General features: G+C 41.2%; 1 protein-coding gene across 2 annotated transcripts in view; it reads right to left on the bottom strand.

Moving 5' to 3' along the window:
* Positions 1–12,649, bottom strand: part of st (ATP-binding cassette transporter scarlet) — a 127,354-nt gene extending 114,705 nt beyond the window's left edge. The window contains exon 1 of one of the 2 annotated variants that reach the window (XM_071589641.1): positions 12,088–12,649. The gene's annotated coding sequence lies outside the window, so the exon portion shown is untranslated. The remainder of the gene's footprint in view (positions 1–12,087) is intronic. The other variant, XM_071589642.1, reaches the window with a different exon arrangement.
* Between the last annotated feature and the right edge of the window lie 5,426 nt (positions 12,650–18,075).

The raw sequence follows: 18,075 nt of genomic DNA, 5'->3' as shown, positions 1-18,075 counted from the left end.
TTTTTGTGCCAATGAGCATAATTTAGAGGTTGATAAATAATCGTGGAGGTTGCCGCATTTAGGTTTTCTTTCTAAGCGTTAAAAAATAAAGATTTTTTGCCAGTAATCTATGCTCCGTCATTTCCTTACTTTATCCTCCTCATTGATTTTTCTAACTTAATTGTAGCAGTTTTATCAAAAAATCTCTCAAGAATTTACTCGAACGGATATGTGGCTTCAGTTCATTCTTGATGACTTAGTGAAAAGAGCTTACGCCAGGACACCGGCGTGAAAAAAAATCCCGCTGTACTTTCTTCTCAGAGTGGAACTTAACTCGCCATACAGAGGAAACCTTGGGAAGCCATACTCGTGTTTAACCATCGCCTCTTTCCCTATTCTAGCGTAACCTACGCTCTAGCAACTTCCTCCCGTTTGGAACCCTTCAACCCTTCTCGCCTATGAACGCCTAGTTCTTCCCGCCCTCCACGTCATTTGCCCCACTCCATTTGCCCCGCTCCGTTCCCAAGCCGTTCGCCAATATTCTGTTTCATCCTATCAAGCATGAACGGGAACGAAATACCGCTTTCTCGTGTTACCATTTGGCTCTGCCGAGGTCGGAGGTGGGTATCACGGTGACGGATTAGATGCGATCGACAATGCAAGATCTCCACCGTCTAGAGAGGAGAGGAGGCGTGAGAGGAAGGCATTCCTTCATGGCGGACACGCATTTGAGGAGGAGGGGAGGGTGGAAGGGGAACCGTTTGGAGTGGAGGGTGGAGGAGGGAGAGGAGGGGAGTGTGAGATGTATTGGGGTGGGCGGAGGAAGGAGCGATTATGTAAGATGGTTTATAGTACGGGTTCTAGAATTTTTTTTCGTCTGGGACGCGAGATCCATTTTGACCGCCCAACTCACGACCTCGAAGTTCAGTTTTCAGTTATATAGACGTACTTGTCTAGGATATTCCGTTATTCGAGGGAAACAAGGCGATCCTCAAACGAGCGGCGTTGCGACTGATTTCATTGATTTACGATCTTAAACTTTATGAGCCCTAAAGTTTTCAGGATCTATACCATTTCGCGATGGTATCTTATAATTCCGCGCACAGAGGGTCCTAAAAGTTTAATTATATCTTAAATCAAGACGGTTTGGTACTTGGTAAATTACATGGGGGCCAAGTGGAAAAGGGTTTCTTTTTAAACTACACTAGTAAATTAACAATTTAGTTGTGAGGGAACTACGATTGTGCGCGGTGTGGTAAAATAAAGAAGTCAACAGCCGATGAATGAGAAACGTTGAGAGTGCAGCCCATATTTAAACCCTGATAGTCATTCTCCGAATGTCCTGCGAAAGATAACGGTGTACCTAAACCACGCTTCCTGCTGAGTTCTACAAATGATTTATTCTTATTTTTGCCCTCTTGATGCTCTTTATTTTCGGAAACAATACTTTCTGATTCATAATTACGACCCTAGGTATACGTATTATATGATAAATAGTTACGGTTTTGGTTGCTATGAATTGCGATGAATATTGTTCACTATACAAAGAATATTTGTCGGGAAGATCATTTCTCTGCTCTTGCAGAAAAGCTTATCTAGACAGTACACTTAATCAGCAATAGCATCGGTTATTTTTACGAGAATTTCTCGGATATTCCTGATTATCTTCGCATGCATAAGTCAGCTAATCGACTTTTTAACGGTTACCATTTTGTTATCCATTAAGTTTTCCGTACCGATTTGGACTCATTACTGCTTGAAAAATAAAAATTGCATACTTTTCTCATATATTTTCTTGCTTTCTCCTTTGCTTCATGGCCTTGGAGACAATCATGATCACTATATTGTTAGCTCTTTTCGCAGTTGTATTCTATAGAATTATTCCGAGAATGATTTCTTACTCACTCTTGTGGTTTATCCTTTAAAATTACCAGCAGTCGAAAAACAAAAGCGTGGTAAATAATCCTAATACCATTCAATCTTTTTAAGAGAATATCTAGATATACCAAATGTATAATAAACCAAGATAATCGCGACTTGCGCGGATTCGTTTCTATCAAAATATTGACCTTTTTTGGGATCTGACAGTAAGTCGTTGTCAAAGGGCTTCCGTTGGACTTCCTAGATAGTTTATTTTTCATCCTCTTTCGGTTTTGTTTTAAGCCTCTTACGTAAGGACGAGTCTACGCCCCAGCGGCAGAGGGGCGTGGGAGGTATCGCTTGTCACCGATAGAGGCAGGATGGAATCGTAGGGATCCCCTTAGTCGAGGAAGATACGGGCGCATTTCGGAATGCTTCGTACGTTGGAGGGATTCAGCTCCAACGAAGGAAACAGGGATGTTTTTTGGGAGGGCAATCTGATAATAAGAACAATGGCGATCGATGTTGGCCCAACTCAACTGGGAAAGGATCCGGTCGCTGTTCGTTTGAAAATATCCCCGTGATCTTCCTGCTTGTTAATACTACCAAACCTCTTCCTCCTATAACGTCCCTCATCTCGCCTCCATTTTCGTCATTTATCAACTGATGAACACCAAACGAGATTAACTTATTACTTCTGCCTTGCTCTGCTTTAAAAGTTTCCCTCTGAACTCTTACAGCAGATCATATATCTGGGAAATCAGTTAGCAACTCGTGTGGAAGTCGTTAAATTCGAACTTGGATGGATAAAGACGTGTGCCGGTTTCGTCCGACTACTTTCGTTAGTTGTTTTACATGAAGTGTCTTATGTTTCTCCCACTGCCGAAAAAAACCTCCTTTTATTTCCTTCAAATTTAAATTATTAGGAAAATATAGTTATCACTCATGCAAAACTATGTGCGATGTCAAGGCTGAGGGGGGAAAAACATGTTGCAATGACACCCGCAAGAACAATTTTCAAAGGGTTCTGCGAACGCTTGTCCCCCTTTGCGTGTGAAACTTTTATGCGATTGTAAGATTCCGAGTATCTTTGAGGATAAAGAAAAAAATAAGTTCCGACACGTGAATCAGCATTCGAAATGTAGGACGATTTTCAAGGTTTTCAAGAGGGTCAAGGTTTTTAGCCAGCGCTCAGCCGTTTTGAGTAGACTGCAATCCTTTTTCGTTGTGAAACTAATACATGTAGGCTTAAAGTGATATGCCCAAAATGATCATTTCAATTTTTCTAATTTTCCTCAGGACGTATAGTCTGGTTTCGTTTCATCGCAAGCTTAGACGTGTTACCCATTCATTTATTGTCTAGTCTTTTGCAATACCTTAAGTACAAGAATTTTCCAAACTTAAGACGCCTTCCTGTCAGGTTACCAAGCCTGAGAGTAGGTGACTCATCTCTGCGGTCTGGTTTTTTAGCGGAACTATGACACATAATATACATCGAATTATAGTGAAATATGAGTGAAGTTACACTCTAACTTTAGCGTGGCTAAAATGTACCATTCTAGTTTTATGTCAAAAGTTTACATTAATAGTATCACTACAATGCAAAACTAAATATCTATTTAGGTAAATAGTTGCGTTGTATGATATTTGAAATTTAAATCTGATTGATTAATTTTTCGTTTTTTTACTGAAAGGAATGTTTGAATGATAGCGAATTTCCTGCGCACTTTTCCATGACTCTTTTCCTGCTTTCCATGCATAGAGATAACTTTTCCCATGGTAATAATCATTATGCCCCACATTTTGTGGAAACGCAGTCCATATGTTTTCCTAAGGAAGCCTCCTTTAACCAGAGTTAGCAAAATGTTGCATTCATAAAAAATAATTCTGAAACTAAAGCGTTTATACTAATTACTGAAATAAAACAAAATTTTCCAGGCGATAAAAAGTAATACATACACTAAAAGAACGATTAGTATTGAATAAAATCAGTATTGCAAATAGGCCACTTGTGTAAATTGTTTAATCAACTTCATTTAAATGAATAGTCAACGTAAATTTCATCATCGATGAGATTTCAGTCATTATAAAATAAAAATACGAACCCCCTTACGTAACCAGAATGGCATTTTTGTGGTATAATTTTCCCACCGACACGATAGCATAGTTTAGTGATCTACGGTTTGAAACTTTTTAGTGAGGATTAAAATTTATGGGCATTTTTTATACCACTAGAATTGGTCTCTCAATTATACCATCGCTGATTTCTCAATTACACAGCCATTACTAACTCTTTTAAGGGTTTTAAGAAGTGACAATGCTCATGGCAATGACAGTGGTCATGGTGAGCTATAATAGAACCTTCTAATTAGCCTACCTATTTGTATGTTTTTAACTATCAGGGATTAGAATGTCAACTTGGGTGAGAGAATCACATTGATTAAGGTTTCCTTTTGTATGATATGAAATCACCAAAGAGATCATGTATCCAAAAAATATATTTTTGTCCATTCCCTTTCGTGTACGTTTACGGAAGTGTTTGTATTAGTTATACTCAAGAGCACTATTCCCCATACCGTACTTATTGGGATATTTTTATGTATTTCAGACATAGTTTCCAACATTCAGTCTTCAACATTGAAATATGATGAACTGTGATAAGAAACGCATGCTGTAAATGCCGTGGACTTAAACGCAGCCCCGGCCGTGGACTTAAACGATTAGCAAACTGGTGATATGTGGGTGGTCGTTTCATGATCAGAACTTACGTAATCGAGTGACACTGATTCAAGCAATGACTAATTTCCAATCGGCCAACCCTTATTAGCGTCCAACCGCCGACCACTAGCGTAATCCGACTTCTTACACGATAGAATGCACTAGCGTAATGTTTCACGCACTCTTTGCGTCTGGTGATTGATTAGCCCCGGACGCCTGTGGCACGTCGGGGGACGCGCATGCGATGGTTACCCGGCTAAAGCAGCCGTCGATAACCGACCACGGTGGTATAACGTTATACCGCGGTGCTACCTCAATTCACGGACGGAAGTGAGAGTTCTTCCTTCTCAAAAAAAAATGAATACATTTAGTGAACCGAAGACTTATGGGGAAATTTACGAAGAAGGGTCCCTGTATGCAGTCTGTGAAATACCAGCATAAATCGACCGTGAGCGCATATCCTAATTCCTATGAGGTTAACGTTCGTCAATATGAATGCGAAAATACTTCGGTGAAATAAAACGCCACACACACTGAGAGACTTCATAATCCTTGCAGAAGATGATTTAAATGCAAAACGGACCATTAATCTTGCTCAAACTAATAAACGTAAATCGGGAACAAGAATTGTTTCTTTGTGCACCCACTCGTAGAGAATTCTATTAAATCGGATTGTCTTAAGTCGGTTAGAAACGTCAACATTTTCACAACTCCGATCATTGCAATTACATAGTCTGCAAATAAATTCTTCTGAGATTATTGAATCATTTCTTTAGCGATAGAAATAGATAGATTGATAGAATCCCGGTCAAGGCGAATGATTTCTACACTGTCAAATTTTTGCATTGAATAGGAAAAGATGTTTGCAAGCAATTTCTCCTTATGCGATTCTCATATACTTCCATCTCAGGATTATGCCAAATAAAGTCCAAGGAGATAAACCAAAATCAAAATTATAGGCAGTAAACATTTCATTTTTTCCTCGTATTATATAAAATATGAGTATGGTGAATGAAATACCATTAAGTAAATATACTACACATTCTAAAGGTGGAGGCCTTAGGTGGTCAGATAAATTAATCATCATAATTTTCAACCCGAATTTTGATTTAATAGGTTGGGGTAGAGCTCACTTAACACAAAGCTCAACGGCATGTGAAATTCACACATCAGGGTAGGGAAGCTAATTGAGTAGTTTCAGGCGTGATGTGGTGGAAATTGAACATAATAAAGAGCAGATAGTAACAAATTTTCCACCAGATTAACCCTATATGAAACTTGTCAAGCGGAAAATTGTTACTATCCGTTCTTTATTAGGGAGGCTAGTTCCTTTCCCTGTGCCGCCGATTATTTCCAAGGTAGATACGGTACCCGAGAAATCACAAAGTTTTGGTGAAGCTAAGGTTGTCTAGCGACGTCAAATCCGAGTGAGTAGCCCAGTGCTCTATAACTGGATTACCATGTACCCAGATAAATTAAAGAAAATCAAATAATTTACACCATTGCAGGATTACAGCGATGACATTGAAGTAAGATTATCAAAAACACATAATTTACCATTATATTTAGAGTAAAACATCTTGAAATACAATATTCCTATGTCAAAGCACTCCGATAATCCTACCTCGAGATGCATCAAAATCACTGTGAAAATTTCGATTTCGACCAACTTATCATAGGTATATTTGTGAATACCCGTGCAAGCAATACGAAAATTGAAAAAAAAAGGGTACACAATCACTCGAAGCAATCGATGCATCACCGACATAATTCATAATTATATTTATTCCCTAATTATTTGCATTTTAATCCTCTGGTTCGATTAAATCAAAATGCAGAAAAAAAGCATAAAGGCACATCACACGATTATACGCTCGCACCCGCACATTTAGGATACCATCACGCAGATATAAATAAAATTTGTACCTGTAAATACACTACTTCTGAATCCTTTCCGTTCCTTAGGGTATACGATCGGCTCAAGTGTCACTTAAAATGCGAGAAATTAAAAAAATCCACGTTTGAGACGGAGCAGCACACACACTCCACGCGACAGGGATGCCCTTCGTACCAGAGAGAAATTTCGACTGCCGGGGAACCAAGAAACTCAACTGGAAATAGGAGCTTGGTTACATAACATCGGAAAAAGTTTCGGAAGTCAAGGACGCTACGGAGGGTATATCGAGGGGCTCATAGATCTCCATGTTACATAATGGGCGCGTGCATTGGTGCACCCGGAATAGTTTACATTATGTTTTTCCAGGATTTCACATTTAAATTAGAAAAAAATCCCATAATTTAAGGAATGACCCGGTGGGTATCTTAAATACCTGTTGGAGGTTAAAAGTTCACCCATTTTTTTATCTATGCTAGAAGATAATAGATATAGATGGTCGTCTTCTTTCCTGCGAAGTGGGACAACTCTCTCATCCAAGAGAACATGAAACTTCTCAGTGAAAATATTGAATGGGCGCTAGTATTCGGTGATTTTAAGTTATCTGTGATTAAAGTATCCATTAGGGTCCTCTCAAAAACATAGTCTACCGAAATGAAAAAAAATATATTCATAGACACATCTCTGAGGACATAAAAGGTTCTATCCCGTAGCCTTTATCTTATCCCGCGAGTACGCTGGCTACTGCGGAGTCTATCACCATGATTTTACAATGAAAAACATTTCAGGTTTCGAACCCATGCCTATCTCTTAAAATATTCGATTTTTTTCGGAGATTAGTAGCTGAATAAAAATAAATGAAGAATATGACTGAACATAGTAAATTTTGTTTCAAGTCTGGCATGGACGATGTAGCGGGGAATGTGAATGAACGAGGCATGTGTATTTTCGATACTCGATAGTCAGTAGAGATAGGGTTCTTTCATAGAGCTGGTGGTCAATTATTGCCACTCTGGAGGTAAATGGCTCCGTTGTGTGTGTTGTTAGCTTGCCAAGAACAGTGGGAATACTCTACTCTGACTTTACGATGTCCCTATACGACACGTTTACCCTGCGGTTGATTAATTTTACGGTATGCCCTTCGAAAAAACTCAATTCATGATTGGTTGCTCATTTTACGATTTCGGAAGTACTTAGAAATTTCACTTCGCACGTGATTTGAGTAATCTCCTCGCCGTTTTTCTCGAATTTCAAACTGGTAAACAATTATCCGCGTATTACAGTGGTTTCCGTATTTTATGCTTCGATTTCATTTACCAAAGCTCATTATATATATCGAATTATTTTCAAGTCGCGTTTGACTTGAAAATATTAATGTCATTGTTATTCAGTTTTATCAAAATAACACATTGTATGTGTTTATGATCTTCAGTACTGTTTTAATTGATTAGGGGTTTTTATAAAAATGCCGGGGCTCCGCTAATGCAAGGGGTTAGGTATGAACTGTCACCCTTTGCACCTAGATATTTTACACATTCTTGATAATGTGCTATGGCCTAGCCGAAAATAGCGAGGCATGATTTTGAGATGGATGTTCTGCGTCGACAGTTAAGAGTAACACAGTATTATATCGACAAGAATTCCGCGACATGAAAAAATTCATTCAGTGGACTGCACGGAGAGAGGTGTGGGCGGAGTTCGGAGGTGAATAGCATGCCCGTAGGCCTTTCCCGTTGCTGCTATTGAAAAGAAATGACTACTGTTATTCCGTGACGTCATTTATATCCAAGTCGTAGACGTGGGAGTGTCAGAGTAGAGAGAGGCCAAGGATTCTAAGAAACGGGATGGGCGGTGTAGTTACCTATCGCATATGTATGTTTGGGTTGCCAATCGCGAGGCTTCCATCTACTTTTGTCATTACCTCATCTCCCCCTCTAATACTGTGATTTTTTTCTCTCCCCCAGCCACAAAAATTAAATTTCACGAGTATTAATACACTCGATGACTTCTCGGGTAAAATAAGGAGGTTGTCTCTTCTTATTTTACCAGACAGTGATTTTGCACGACAAGGCATCGCTCTCTCATGATAGGAGAACACGGCAGATGATCCTCAGCTGGATAGCGTTAAGGTTTATAGGTTAATGATCGTTTGTGTTGGCGTCTGAGATAACATTTTCCCGCGCTTTTAGCCTCTCTGCTCCCTTGATTCAACGGAATTAAGACGTAAACATTGGCCACTGCCAGTAAACTTGGTAACGATGAACATGAGAAGTTCAATATAAGTTTTGTTTCGCTGGGCTGCGCGGGCAAATAGGCGACGGTATGCATACGATCCGGGCGAACACGCGTTAACCGGTCGTAAGGAGTTAAAACGTGTTCATTTGGTCATATTGAGTCATTAAGCGTGTAATAAAAGTCAGTTCATTTCCGGTCATTATTATTTTCCCCAGCAGCTTGTAACCAAAGGTGGGTAAATAATAAACAAACGCTCATTTTACGCATGCATGAAACAACATCTTTCGGAACGAATGATCACAAATAAATGTGCTGATTGATTCATTTTACGATAATTGCACAAAAATATTGGTTCTATGGAGCGGATTAATGACATAAATCGACTCACACGAGTAGGGTCTCTATGTGCAAGTGAATAGGAAGGGAAAACGACGTTCAAGTTGGTAGCTAGAGTGACGAAATTTTTTAAAAAATTGCATGATCATCTACCACTGAACATTTCTATGAGATAAATAAATCCTAAGAATGATAGTTTATCCTTTTAGGTGCGTTTTAGTTCGCTTTTCAGTCAACGTTTTCGAGAAGTGTGAAACTATAAATCATCCCGTTTTATTTGTTGGCAGTTTTATATTTCAGATTTCAAGGATGGTGTTTATTGTGCTATCTATTTTCATAGGCTGTTGAAAATTTTTGCGCTAGACTAATTACAAAACTGCCCTTAAAACTGGTGTTGTTTTAGCCACCATGGGTTTGATTCGAAGGGGTGTGTTGAGTCCAAACATTTTTCTTGGGCCCTCTACATATAATAGATCCGTATCGATTATACCTGCAATCAAATTATAAATGAATTAAAAAGTAAATTGTTTCATTTCATTTCAATATGTTATGCAAATTCCATAGAGTTACGCCAGGGACAACAAATTTTATCAAATTATAAATACCAATGTTTACTTAATTGAATGCGAAAGCAAGAAAACAGTTTCCTAAGTGAAATATGACCCGGACTACTCGAGCTCTCCTATGAGTCGTCCTGGGTCTTATAACGAATGCGGCTCTTAAGAGCTAGGGAAGTGGTTAAGGGGCAACGCAGGTCTATCAATCGTGCGAGACGTAGGCCTTCCAACGTGAAGTACCCAGTCTCTCCTTGACCCTTTGAGGAGACAGAAGTCATTGCCGAACCGAGTACAGACAGCGGCCATTGGGTGCGTGTCACGAAAATAAATACTTGTGCAGTGAGCGTCGGAGTTGACCTTTAAGAGGGATATTATTTTGACCCACCGGTAGAATGGAGTTTCTGGCTGCAGTTCTTTCAGTCTACAGTCCATGAGTGATAATTTTCTGACTTTCTTATTTCGTGCCAATCTTTGTCTTACGAAGAAATGCTGACGAATCCGAGTTTTTCGTCTAGAAACGCTTACATCCTCATTAATTTTTAGTCTTCCTTTTATTATAAAACCAACAGTATTTTTTCCCTTCGACTCTTTAAGTCTCGCACTCTTACGTACTGACTCTAATCCATGCCTAAGTTTATAAATTAAAAGATCCGCTATTTTCACAAATTTCGAGATTTCTCAAAACAAGATCTATTATATCCCTCGTTTGCAACTCTACTCGATTGGTAGAATATGAGCCATGATGTACCCATTCAAAATACTTCACGTATAAAGATATGAAATTCACGATCGTATCCATTGCCATGCAAGACGTACAAAGAATATTGAAATGAGCCTTTGATTTATGAATGAAGTGCGAGCAATGACATCATCACAACACCATTATTGATGCCAAGCTGTTAGAATATCCGTTAGCTTCTCGTATAGTGATGGTAATATTTCTAAAACTAATATCATTAAATCAAAGGGATAGGGACGATTTTACATTCCTGACAGTTCAAAAGAGTGATTATGACAAGGAATGAGAGGAATAAGTGGTTTTTATGAACATTTCTATCGGACCTAGTCGAATTGAAAACCCTCACCGAGTTTATGAAGCTTAAAGTTGACGCTTTATTTGCCGACCGAGGGACGCTAAGCCTATCATTATGCCTTGCGATAACTGTCACAAATATCGAGAAAATACTCAATATCCCTCGGCATCAGGTCGAAGAGCAGTGAAAAAAATAGAGAGATTCGTTTTCTCTCTTCTCGTTTCGCGAACATGGCACACAAAGAGTGAGGCACTAACACATTAATGCGTTTCCCCTTCACCACTTTCTTCCTGCTTCCATGGTTTTCATGGCAGGTGCCAAATCGGACGCGGAGGGACGCTTCAAGAAAGCCATGGATTGCGTGGTGTAAATGTTGCAAATGTTAGATGGCGCGGCGGAGACTTTATTCTATCGGAGCTCGCTTGCTTCAATTGATGCGGATGAGATGATGACGTGTGCAGTGCGTCTACTTGTGACGGGGATGGCAAAATCCCAATCATTTGATCGCGTACGTTAGTAGTTGGTGTCATTGCGTCTAGTGCTCTTCGACTGGTATGTAACGTGGAAGATTTGGGCGGAATATTTAGAATACCACAGGAGGCGAAATCAAACGAATGACATCCATATCGTTTCCTAGTCGACTCATTCCAATTCCAAACATTTGAGTTCCGCATGTACCGATAAGCGCATTTCGTCATTGTTTATTTTTTCTCGGCCAGAATTCGGAGTGATTTGGAAATTAATCTAAAAGAGGATATTTTATTAACCCGGTTTTTGGTTCGGAAGAAATATTTTCTCGAACCAACGCCTTCATTGCTAACCGTGTTTTACATTTTAACCACGGACTCCGATAGGGCAAACCTACTTGCTGTAGTTCCTGTAAAAGTTTTTTAGCGCACGGACGACGTCTGTTCTTGCAGTGTGGGTGTTTTAGTACCACCTATCTCAACGTATGCATACGACGCAATGGATTGCTTCCTAGCAATTTATTACGAAGTCGGGATAGACAGTCGCAGCGGTCGGGCATGGAAGCCGGCGGCGCGTAGGTCTAACCTCAATGCCGCGGAGACGTGACGCCGTTTTCAATGACATTGGGTTCCTTATCGGTTAGGCGATTCTTTTGTGGGTTCGCTCTTTCCTCCAGAGGTGTATCAAGGATTGTGACACACGCTCCGATCCTTTCTCCCCGCTCTCTCCCTCTTCCGTTTGAATTTACCCAAGGAGAATATGGAACCTTGGAAAACGATCGACAGTAAATCGTCAACTTAAAACGAAGCCGAATTTCCAGCTGGTGTCCCGACAAAAATGGAATTGAATTGCTGATCTTAACCCATCCATTCATATTTAAATTATCAGTTACTCCTGTTTGGGCGAGGTCAAGGAGATAGTGCAAATTGAATCAGTTTCGAAGCTTTTCCTTACCGGCAATTTTTGTTTCGAGGCAACTCTTTCAGATTAAAACACACTTCCTTACCTCGAATAGGGCAACCAACAGACGGCACCCGGATTGAACCGAAGCAATGCGGTTTCGAAGGCGTGTGCCTTACTCTGGTCTTTGGCTCGTGGGCGCGAGACTGCTGTCTGCCGACCGACGGGGTAATTATGATTGTGCTTTTTACGGAGTCTCGAGTGGGAGCAGGGTGGGGAGGGTAGGAAGGTCGCAATGATCTGACCTCCCTCTGGGGAGATGGGTCGACAGAATAGGAGAGCACCTAGGATGGCAGTGTCCCTCTTCTTCCAGCGCACCTCGAAGATGAAGCGACGGGGTGTCGCGGCGGCGGGCGGGGGTCGGGGAGAATCGTTCAGTGACCCCCTCGCTTGGGCTTGTGAACCAAACACCGTTTGGGGGTAGGGGTGAGAGGTCCGTCCTTATCTTATTTCCTCCGATCCGGTGTCGAATCCAGGGGTTGGTTCGAATCACAGCGCGGCGCACTCAGGGTACACGAGTCAGTCCCGGACCACGGTCACCAGTCCGTCCCGGACCACGGTCACTAGTCCTCGCCATCGCAAGGGATGTAGGAATGATATGTGGAGGCAGACATGACTCCGCGTTCCCCCTCGACGGAAAAGGGGTGGTGGGTGGTTAGCTCGCGGGGAGGAAGAGGGGGGGAAGCAGCAAATTCCACCCTAACCTCCTCCTCCTTCCCCCCTTTCAACCGTCGTCCAGTTGCCCCCACGAATTACGCGCCGCATCGCGCCCCCTCCACCCCCCAACCCCACGACTCCCCTCGCGTACTAACTCCACCCCTCCTACCACCCTGCCCGCCGCTTTTCCGAACCGCGGGAGGAAGAAGTGGGGGCAGGCAGGGGAGAAGGGCTGGGGGCAAGGTTGGAGGGGCCGCGTGGGGAAGAGAGAGACTTGAGTTTTTTTTGTTTGCCGTTCTGTGTGCTCCTAGGGTTAGCTCGGTGGTCATTGTAATCCTCCCTTCCTCTCGACCAATTGGAAGAGAGGGAGGAGGAATCCTCCTCCCCCCCGGTCCCGCTCCTCAGAGAGGGCGGCCGCAAGCTCTATTAAATGGGATGGGACTAGGTGCCTGCGAGAGAGGGAGTGAAGGGAGGAGGAGGGGGGGCTAGGAGCGTAGGGCAATGGTGAGGTGGAGGGGGGCGGCTGGGAGAGGTGGGGTTGGCAGGGAAGTGGGACTGAAAAGGTGGGCAGGGAATGGATCGAAGACAAGAGGACGGCAAAGTGAAAGACAGAAATATTTATGCTATATTGTTTAAGCGTTCTTCTGGCGCATCCCCTATGCGTCTGGCTATATTCCCAATCCAAGCGTCTTCGAGTGAATTGTCGTCGGGGGGAGACTATGACGACATCATTATGTAACTGTTGCGTTGCGTCCGTGTCGAGGGAATCCATCGAAGTCCCATACCCATGTTCTGTAGCAGCTGTCATCACTAGGGGCGAACGTCAGCCGGGATTTTTGCGCAATAAGGGTTGGTATGTACGGTGGTAGTGGGTCGGATTTTAGAATGCGGCGGGAGGAGGAGAGACACCAGCGCAAGCCGCCCACTCCTAGTGCAACCTTCTAGGGAGTGATGGGGGGAGTCCGTTTCATCTGACGGATAGGGTACCGAATTCAAAGCGTTCTCCTGGTATAAATCGGAATTAGTGCAAAAAAATCTTCTGCTTCGGTATTAGAACCCTGACCGAGGGAAATCAAAGCAGTTACGTTCTATTGACTCATTGCTACGCAGAGATTGATGGGGCATTCTTATATTTCCCTCTGTGGTCAGGTCTCCGTTAACTTCTCTTTAGTTTTCTCTCTCTCACGAAAAACTTCGCAATCTCTACACCATGCCTTCGTCAAAAGCGTCCATCTATTGAATCACATTAAGGTTAGGGGGACTAAAGCAAACAACGGTAGAAGACGAACGACTCGGAGGCTGAGTGGGAAAATATTTTTGTTTGAGAATAGAATTTTGAAGATGTCGATTTTTTAATGCTTCGCCGGAAATAGAAGGGGACCAAAAGCGTTCCGTCTTCGGTGATTGTTTGTGTATTTAGTTAGAACTTGCCCTTGAAAAGTCAGTGGGAGTACGAATAGAGAAGAGCTAAGAAAACTGACTTTTATTTCCTTCGTCAATTTTTAACTTTATTGGTTCCCCAACGTGAGAGGATCCCCCGCTCACCTTCTTCGTATACTTTCGGCATTTCGCTGCAACGTTAACTGAGCTTGCAGACGTAAATGTTAATAAACATCCGTAGTAGCATGTGGAGTGAGTGGGTGGAAATAAAAAGCAAAGCTCAGGGAACTCATAATCCAGAGCGATACGTTGAACTCTCCGCATTCATTTCCATTCATTCTTCTCGTTCTCTTTCCTGCCGTCCCAGGAAGGAAATTACGGCATCCAGTCCCACGTCTTAGTTTCTTATATTGCTAGAAGAAGGCGAGGGAAACATGGTGGCTTTATCCCTCTTCTGGTAAATGGCCAAGACTCAGGATTGACGCGTCACGACGGCATGGACTCGCTGCGTTCCCGTCTGACGCACCACCAGGGAGGGGCTTGCGGAAAAGTCGGGCGGAGGGAGTGAGGACATCTCGCCAATTGGGAGAGAGAGGGTAGGGAGCGAGTTGATGTGCGAAACTGCAGGCAAAGGTCACGGTGACGGTCGGAGAAATCGTGTTATGATAAGTGTCGGATTGGCGTGGGCTATGATATTTCTGGAGACAAGCCAGGTGGAAACAAGCCGGAATGGGGATATTTAAGATGTGGAAAAATTGAAGTCACTCTTTTTACTCTAGCTATGAGATGAAATGTACTTCAGTGCTGGTTCTCAAACATTTTTCTCGCCATTTGGAAGTCGAAACCCGCGTCGCAATATTAATTTATGACCACAAAGAATGAAATTCACTGTATATCTGTCAATATATATGCAAATAAGTATTTATATATTGACGAAGTTAACATTCGTATTGGGTATTGCTGATGTAGATTAATGCATGAAGGAAAACCAACGAGATATATAGATAGATAGTCGTCTTTATTTTGGGGCGAGATTGGGACAATGGAGTGTTTCTACCATATAACCCTTAATGCACGGCCTATTTAAAGTGAAAGTGCTTAAATTCAAATCGATTGATGAGTATTTTAGTGGGAATTCAACACATTTTCTTAACTCCGCTGTGCTAATGGGTGTAATCTAACCAGTGAGAAATTATTTAAAGTTTCCTTCGGAGATTCTGGGATTGTAATAATGTACTTTTTACTCTAATGTTAGGTTTTTTCACAAAGAAAGAATTCGATGGATACTATTATTTTTTTAACGAAGCCTTGACGGTCTCGTCTCACGGAAAGTAACTGGTTTTCGAGAAATCGCATTTCATGCACCGCGGAAGATGGCTTTGGGATGAGATCTACCATTACCTACCAGACTAACCTTCGGGTTGATTGCAACGGACTTTTCATGGATTGCCGACTTGTGTTTGCACAGAAATTTTCAGTTTTATTTTCACCCCCGAAAAGCATTTCCATGTTCGTTCATAAAAATGTATTTATCCGCTTGTAAATGCCAAGTTTCGCCTGGTTTGCGCCTCGACGAGGCTGTTATAGTTTATTCATAGTAACCGTAGATATCTCGACTGTGAATGTATGTCTTTGAAAATTTCTCGGATTCTTGGAAATGTGAGTAAAGGAAAGTCATGGTGGGGAGAATGGTATTAGTACGTTGACAGGACATGGGTCAATTGATTTACGGTGTCGAGACGAGAGAGTGGATGCCGAGAAGTGCAAAGAAGAGAAGTGGTAGAGACCATCGAGTATTAATTTCTTTTTTCAACGAATATATTTAAAATTTCTCTTGCCCTTGCACCCGATCTCATTTCAAGCTATTTGAAAATAGGAAGAATTGTACAGAAACATTAATGCTATATGCAGATTTGTCCTTTGTCAACTCCCTATAGGTATGCTACCAACGGCGATCTCATTACTCGGAGCTGGCAGTAATGAAGTGTCCCAACAATGCAAAGCGGAGGGATGAGGATTGTTTCTAAGGTTTTGAGTGAGTTAAATGCTTTAATGACATTAAAAATGTACAGGATATGATTCCATTTCTTATAAATATTTCTGATTCATAATCACTGACTCCTCTCGTAGCCTGTAGTAATGGAATTTTAAAGACAGATGTGATAACTGTGTAGTGGAAATTTTAATTCAAGCAATCTATAGTATGACGAAATTTAAGCCGCGAAAATTATTTATGCTTCTCTAAATCCATTTGTAATAATTATTATAATTTGTAATCAACGAATACCCTGATATATTAAGTGGCAGAATTGGATTTTTCATTATTTGAAAAAATAATTTGAGAAATTACCTACAAATATACATTTTTATTTAGGAAAGTTGTATACCAGGCATCGAAACTTACATGAAATGGGAGAGATTCGAATACCATCCTCTCAAAGCCATAATTGGCTTTACAAGATAATGTAGAGGTCTACTGAAATCAATATTTAGGCATGGTGTTGAATTTATTACCCTCCAGAAAGTTAACGACATTAACTAAAGATGAAAGATGGATTTACCATCTCACTCAGTTTTCCGACTTTATACTTGCTGATAGTAATTTGATCCCTAATTACTACCGTTTAAGCGTATGCAATTAAAGTTGTAGTCATTTTTATGGGTATTAAAACTCGGAGTTGATCTCATACACGGTAAAGGTAGTACTTAGGATCACCAACAAAAGGGTGGAGAAGAAAGCAATTGAATATTTTGGAGAAGATCAGTTTGGACGTAGAATGGGGTCATGCCAGGAATGAGGCGACTCGTAAGAAGGAACGCCCGGGCAATAACCAGGATACATTTGTATGCTTCGTGGATTTTGAGAAGGCACTAGCCGGAGGTAACTCATTACAATTAATGAGCATTTTGAGGAAAATAGGAATAGACGGGAAGGATGTTTGACTTATCCAGAACCAGTGCATATCTCAGGCCGTTATCGTTAGGGAACGAAGAGTCGGGATGCTAATGAATATCGGAATTTGATTTCTTTGCTATCCTTTATTTTCATGAAATTTGAGAATGGAATTGTCACGAATTTGGTTTTAGAAATAATCCATGCAAAATTGAAAATCGCGTCTGATCAAGTTAGATTAAGCGTTGAATTTTTGCCGTTGAAAATTCATTGATAAATATTTACCACTGTTTATTCAATTGGAGGGTAAATTCAACCTGGAGAACCCGTTAGACTCTGTACAGGGAAGTGATGGATAGAAAACAACCGATAAATGTTTGAGTATTTGTTGTTGGAGGGGCACATGAGGGGGACATACGCGCGTCAACTGAAGTGCCTGCGAACGCTTAATTTTATGGTCTAAGGCATTCTACGGTATGGAAATCTTTACGGAATGGTAGGGAATATGTTTTGACGAAATAAATAAATTTTGACTTGCCGTAAGAGCCTGGTTTGAGGTTATTTAAAAAAAATATTCCCTTTTACTTTTTGTTCTGTCATTGAAAGCCTCACAATCTTTTTACATTAACACCTCGCTTTAAGTTCAAACCATTCCCTCATCCCTCGTATTTCTTCTTGGTTACTCAATGTTCAGCTATTCTCGTAACAAGACTAAACCAGCTTCGCACACTTTTTCCATTCTTGTCCAATGCCGGTTCATCCAGTTCACGTAATTTCACGGCTTACTTGTTCCTCACACTATCCCATATATTTTTATCGGCAATATTCAGATACTCCAAATGTCTTGCAATTACTCAAAGTATAGACTAATCGTTGCACACTGCCTTAAACGCACTTTTTTCATAAACTCCACCTACAACCAACCGCCTTTCCTGTGACATTCGCACGCGTTTTTTATATCGTCATCCACGCAATAACCATCAAGTCGCCGCGAGGGTAGATAGCGGGGGGTGTTAAGGCACCAGCTATGCATGCATGAATATTAGCTCATAAATTAATTGTAAAATATACTAGCTGATATGAAAAACACTTAAGCACATACAT

This window comes from Hetaerina americana, unplaced genomic scaffold, assembly GCF_022747635.1.
Source record: "Hetaerina americana unplaced genomic scaffold, ioHetAmer1.1.p SCAF_4, whole genome shotgun sequence".
In the NCBI taxonomy this organism is placed as follows: Eukaryota; Metazoa; Arthropoda; class Insecta; order Odonata; family Calopterygidae; genus Hetaerina; species Hetaerina americana.
This window is presented reverse-complemented; position numbering and strand designations above follow the sequence as displayed.